General features: G+C 34.7%; 1 long non-coding RNA gene across 1 annotated transcript; it reads left to right on the top strand.

Moving 5' to 3' along the window:
• Positions 5100 to 6820, top strand: LOC18598617. The gene is made up of 3 exons (XR_001928034.1): positions 5100 to 5137; positions 5820 to 5900; positions 6782 to 6820. It is a non-coding gene; the product is annotated as an uncharacterized LOC18598617 (long non-coding RNA).

The raw sequence follows: 6820 nt of genomic DNA, 5'->3' as shown, positions 1-6820 counted from the left end.
TGAAAATTGAAAAGTCTAGCTTCTTCCAACCTAATTTTGACCATGATCCAATCAGAACTAGTTAAAGTGATAAACACAAAGTTGAAGCCCTTTCTTTTATCTCTCCAGTGGTCCATGAATCACATGAATCGGACTTCTATAGTTCAATTTATGCTCAAACCACTACAGTATGTTCAAGAGACTCCTTAATCCACTTTGCACAGTTCATTGCCTATTAAGCTCCGCACACTTGAAAACCTTCAACAACAAAAGACTAAATCAATATAGGCTAAAATTAGGACTTTTATCATGAAATTGGACTATATTACTTGAAATAAAAATGATTCAACATGCATTAAACTTAATAACAAAAAGCATGAAAACTATCTAGAATCAATTTAAAAACACAAGGACTTAACTATTTTTATGCCAAAAAATGTGTAAGATAACTCTATATAATAGAGTTATCAAAACTTTTTAAGCAAGTATAACACTCATACAATTAAGTCATTCAAGCTTGTAGACGTTTGTAGAACAAGTATATAATAGTTCAATAGCTTCTAGAATTCACACAATTAAAATAATCAAGCTTGTAATCATGTAAAAACAAATGTATAAGAGCTAAATCATTTCAATAATTTGTCAATGATCATTCAAATAATGTTGAAGCAAATTTGATCATTTTGTCATAATCAAAACTATAATCATTTTAAGTCTAATAGATTAACAAGGAGAAATTGATATAAGAGAAATAAGGGTTGGAGGGTGTTGGAATGCTAGTTGGATTTGTAGTTTAAGTTAATTGATAAGGTTGATAACAATTATGTGTTGAACTAGGTTCTCTTGGAGCTTCAAGGTTTAGAAAGGTTAAAGAGCTTAGATAGTTGGTGTTGGCTTTGGTAAAGTAACATAACAGGTGAGTAGACTTGCATTCAAATGTTTTATAGAAATGCATGAAAAATGTATTCACGAAATGGTGCCTAGAAATGTTTTGATTTAGTTTTGTTAATCGAATTTAGGTACGTGTGTATAATGTATATTTTGTATAATAAAATTGCATGGGAACAAGTCCTTTAAATTGTATGATTAGTCAATGTTGTCAATGTGATACATGTATGTTGAATGTTTATTATTTTGAAATGACTAAACTTGTCTAAGTGTTGTTTTAAATAAGTCAAGTAATGAGTTTATGATGAGAATTCTATAAAATATAGATACCCTGAATTTATTGTTATTACGAAAGTTACAGAAATGTTGAGCCTAGGTTAAGGAGACTACAAGCTCGACAATTTCACACTTTATAAATGGTGAAGGGATTTCACCAAGGTTTTAATGAGTCAAAATGGTTTTAGGTGGAGTTCTTAAGTTAGAACTAAGACTAGCGGCAATTTCACTGGCTAGTTTGCCTAATAGGAAATCACCCTAGCTACAAACAAGAGTGGTAATGATGTTAGCCTTGTGGGTAAAGGATGGCACAAAAGTTATTAGGTCATTGGCTATATGCATTGGACTGTACTTGTAAAGGTTAGCTACCTTAGTTATATTTACCCATGATAATGGGAAAGTGGGGAATCCACTATGCCTCAAGTTAGAGTCCCTTAGCCATAAGATATATGTACTCTTTGAGTTGGTCCACTAAAGACTTGGTTTCATAAATGATTTACAACTTTGACATGGTTATGTGGATTAATGACTTATGGAATTGAGATTTTGAAGTGGTTTCATTGTTATAACTCAAACTCTAGGCCATGAGCGACGCACGAGCCCAACAAACAAGCCCACTAGACCTGAGCAAGCCTCAAAATCCAAAATCATGCAACACAAATGCCAAGGAATTTAATAAACAAATAGTCAAATATTTATAATAAAATTCAAATATATTGCATCATCCCTGGCTCATAATCCATACAAATATTCATAAGGTCGCACGTTGGCCATCAAATCAAGTTTGTACATAACAAACCTTGCACAAATCCAAATAGCACATCATGCTTGACTTATTTTACAAACTAATCAAAATTAGAGGCGGAAGGCCCACACAAACTTAGCAGAGTGACATGTTATGATGGAGACCTATCCGATGCCAATCACATGTCCGTCCAATCGACAACACTTGCCACGTAACCCCATAGTTTCTCTTATTTGCACATGGTACAACAGAAGGGTGAGTCATCTAATACTCAGTGAGGGGATACTACCATAATATAATGTTTCACATATAAATTATATATCTAGGCCTATCTAACCATAATACACTCATAATCAAACATCTCGAATTCAAAGGTGCAAGGATCATCTTAATATCCTACATGCACAACTCCTCATATCAAGTCCTGCCAGATCACATCTCAATGGCGTATCATATCCACAATTTTCAAATTCTATGTCCTCACATCAAATCATATAAATTCAAGGCTTATCTTTAAAGCTGCTATCATTAAACTAGGCTTCACAGGCACACTTTAGTTACTGAGCACAAGCTCAAATCCCATTTACAAATAATTGATTTTTTCGAAGCATTTCATCAAATATCATTCACAGTGGTCACCATATATTCATATTTCAAATTAGATCATGCCATACCCGATGCATGTTATCACAGTCAAATGAAATCAAATGAGTGGTCCTAACCTGGACATGGTCAAATCATGCTCGGTGGCCAATCAGTGGAGAATCAAATCACGCTCAGGGCAAAGCCGCTGGTAGAGAAACAAATCACACACGTGACGTAGCAACAAGCAGAGAACAAATCACGCACAAGGCCATAGCAGCTAGCGAATAATCATATCATTGACTAGAGTAATCTCTAAATAGTTGACATCACCATGAGTAATCTCAATAAATGGCATCAAAGCACTGCAGGTAGGAATCACAGGTGGGATTAATGCCACCGTCCCAACTTACCATCATCCCTGCTAGCACACCAAGTCACAAGGCCTGGGACTCCACTCAATCTCAAGTCAAATCAACATCCAGAATTCATCCCTCGGACAAAAAACATATCCATAAATCAGGCCATTGTGCTTGTGATATTCCATACGTCCATATCAAATCATATTCTAATTCAACAAGCTTCGGTCATCTCTAAGCTCGGTATAATTCTAAGTGCCTTCAAATCTCTAAGGCATTATCAAACAAGACATAATAAATCTATAGGCCCTATGCCTTTAACCCCACATGGGTATTCATCATATTCAATCCTATCAATCATGGCTTAACAGCCTTATGCATATCCTTAAATCAACCACAAATACGCGCACATTCATGCATATATCATCTCCATAAATAATCATGGCCCTTTCGCCTCACATATTTAATGTCACCTAATCGCTGTGCCATTAACCCAAATACATATCAGGCCATACACCTACTTGGCAGCCCATTCATCATAATTCAGCACAGTCCTTAATCCATAATTCATATTGCACATGTGTAGGCCTCTTGCTCTAGGTCTTGCATACCATGGGTTCTAACACAATGCCACCTTGTGGCTCATCACAAATCACATAAACACAAATTTCCTATCTTAGATAACTAATGAGTCTAAGCATCCTTATCTAGGCATACAATCATATTTGTTCTCTAGCTTAGGCACATACCTCTAGGCAAACATACATATACATACACACACACACGCACACACACACACACACACACACACACACATATATATATATATATACATATCAATTCTCTAGCCTAGGCCTTCTCATCTAGGCATACACATAATATTTCAGTACCATGGTAGCGCATACATTATGTGAGATGCATCATATGTATTTAATTAAATCCCACTCACCTTGACAATCGAAGGCACACCAACAATCAAGCTCAACTTTTAGCCTCCAAACGTCCTCCAACTCACAAGCACATTAATAGCCTTCATTCTCCCCTTGAACAAATCAAAACATTACAAAAATGTTTATTTCCTAGCTTTCGAAAATATCCCAACGTTTCAAAAAGTCCCAAATTCAATATACATGCTCATTCTTCCAACAAATGAGCTAAATCTTTACCTTAGAAGTTGCATTGTCCAAATATAGGCTTCAAATCTCCAATAAACTTAAAGGGAGAACATTCGACCAAATCTGAAAATATTTAGATTCGAGGTTATTAACCAATTAAATCAAAAATCAATTAGTAAAAACATGTTATCTTACCTCTAGATCGATTTCTCAAGCTTAGATCTAGCTCAAGTAGGCTCCAAATGCCATTTGGGGCTTAAGGTTAGAAGCAGGTAAAGAGAGAAAGAGAGAAAAAGAGGGAAAATGTTTGTGCACAAGCTAATGCCCAAATCCCCTTTTACTTTTTTTTGCCTTTCCTCGGTGATGTATCGATACATTTGCCCATATTTCAACTAAATGTATCGATACACTAAGGCAATGTATCTATACATTTCAGGTAGAATGGTCTTAGGTACTGTCAAGCCCAGCTCTACAATATGTTTATTATGTCATTTTTACATAAGAATGGATGTTTGCTTACTTGGGTACCTCAAAAATCGTTAAAGGATGGTAATGTACCAAATGGTACAATTAAGTTGAATTAACCCTCGAACTAGTCCAAATAGAGATTTTAAGATGAAATTGAGAATTTTAAAACTCCAGAATGACTTAAAATGGTGATTCGGAGTTTGAGGACCGATTTGGAGTCAAATTGGAATTTTCATGACCAAGGGGTAAAATGGTCATTTTGCCACCCGAGGTTAAGATGTGAGTGTTGGATGAAATTTTTGACTAAGATTGATCATTTGGAGTATAATTTGAGTTTGAAAAGTGAAAAATTTTAATTTCGATATTTTTTCGAGCATAGGGGTAAAATAGTCATTTTGTCGCCCAAGGGCAAAATTGTAATTTTACACCACCCAACACTTGTCCAGCACATGAATTTTACCCAATATTATCATGGATAATTGAGGAAATTTAAGTGGTGGAGAGAGATTGCTTAATGGCTAAGTATGACACATGGACCAATGGAATAGTGACGTGTCAAATTTATATCCATTTATTTTTTGGCTTAAAAATCAGCATAAAGTCAGCCCATTTCTCTTCATTATGGCCGGCCAAAGCAAGAACAAAGGAAGAAAAGAAGAACACAAACCTTAGGTGGAAAAATTCAAGGGAAAAGTGTGAAAATTCAAGTAATCAAGCAATCAAAGGTAAAATTTCTTGATTTTGACTTGTGATCTTCCTTTCCCATGCATTATTTTGCATTTTCCATGGTTGAATCACAAGATATCATGAAGGAATCATGGCTGACCGAATTTAGAGAGAGAAGATTTGATGATTTATTTGGTTAGATTTTGAGATATTTTAGTGTTTATAGTTGATTTATCATGTTTGGAAGGAAAACAAGTAAGAAAAATCACATGTTCTTCATGGATTCTTCATTGGCTGAATTTTCCATGTAGAGTGTGGATGATGATTTTGATTTTATTTCAAGTGAATTGGTTAGGAAATGATGAATTATGGTGAGAAAATCAAGTAGGAAAAATCATAGTATTGATGCACCCACCACGGCCGAAATTCCCAAGAGAAAATGTGAAGATGATTTTGCTAGATTTTATGCTATTTGACTTGTGCTTGATGATTTGGAGTATTGGGAGAAGAATGGAATTATTTAGAGTTAAATTGGACATATTGGCCAATTAATCGAGAGATAGATCGAATTAGGCAAATACTGTTTAATTTAGGTACATAATTGAATTTGTGTAGAACACCGTGTTTAAACGATAATCCGAACAATTTTCATTCCATTTCATGCATTAGTATAGAGCCCGAATTGGTTGTATAACAATTTAGCACAAATGTAGTAAATGGCTTATTGTGCATTATGTCTAGGTGGTGAGCATTCTGGCAAAAGTAAAGAGATAATACCTGAGAATCAAGAATCAGAGTACTTGGAATTCGACTCCCGAAATAGTGAGTAACCTTATTATCGTCTTAATTATCGAAAGTAGTTTTTATTGGGTTTTTTATGATTTTATGGAAAATGAGTTTAAATGGCAAATCTTTATGTTTTATAAGCAAAATGTGATTAAATGAAATGATTTTATAAAATTGTCTTGAAATTGAATGATGGTTTTGGAAAATGGAGTAATTGGAGACTAATTGCTGTGTTATAAATCATGGTTTGAATTGAATGGCTTATGATAATATTGGCATGAATGGTTGATTTGGTAAATGTGTTGAAAATGTATGAACTGCTAATTTGCCTTGAGAGGCTGTAAAATAAAATAATTGCCATATCATGCTATTGCAAATTTTATTATATGGTGGGTTATAAATTAGTCGCTGTAGTGGTCGGGTTCCATGGACTAGCCTATTAGAGGGGCATGGTAATCCTATTATATTCATACCTCAAGATGAGAGGTGTGGTTGGATAACTCCTGAGGTTAACACTTTAGAGTTCACTTTACGCCAAACCACCAGGTGAGGGTGAACTCAGCCAATGTCAAGGAATGACTATATTTTCAAAATAAAAACATGATTTATGTGTACTTAACTTTTTAACAACCTTGGCGGTCTCTGTTGGGATAGCCCTCGACCAAAGTATCCCTGATAACTGAGTATGAAAATGATTTTGGCACGAGCCAAAGCTTTTAAGAAATTCATAAGCCATGTTGATTACTCGATTTATATGAATTGATTTTATTTGATTGAAATGAGTTGAAAGGTGATAAATTACAGTATGTTAAATTATTTTATCTGTCTCTATTTACTTAACTTTAGATATTTTAGATGCTATTTGTTTACTCACTAGGATTATATAATCTTACCACCCTCCTTTTCACCCCTTTCAGGCTCAGGATAGTTGGTAGATAGCTCACTTTGTTGAGGGC

The sequence above is a fragment of the Theobroma cacao genome, chromosome 5 (assembly GCF_000208745.1).
Source record: "Theobroma cacao cultivar B97-61/B2 chromosome 5, Criollo_cocoa_genome_V2, whole genome shotgun sequence".
Lineage (NCBI taxonomy): Eukaryota > Viridiplantae > Streptophyta > Magnoliopsida > Malvales > Malvaceae > Theobroma > Theobroma cacao.
The sequence above is the reverse complement of the archived record's forward strand: the minus strand, read 5'-3'. Positions and strand labels throughout refer to the sequence as shown.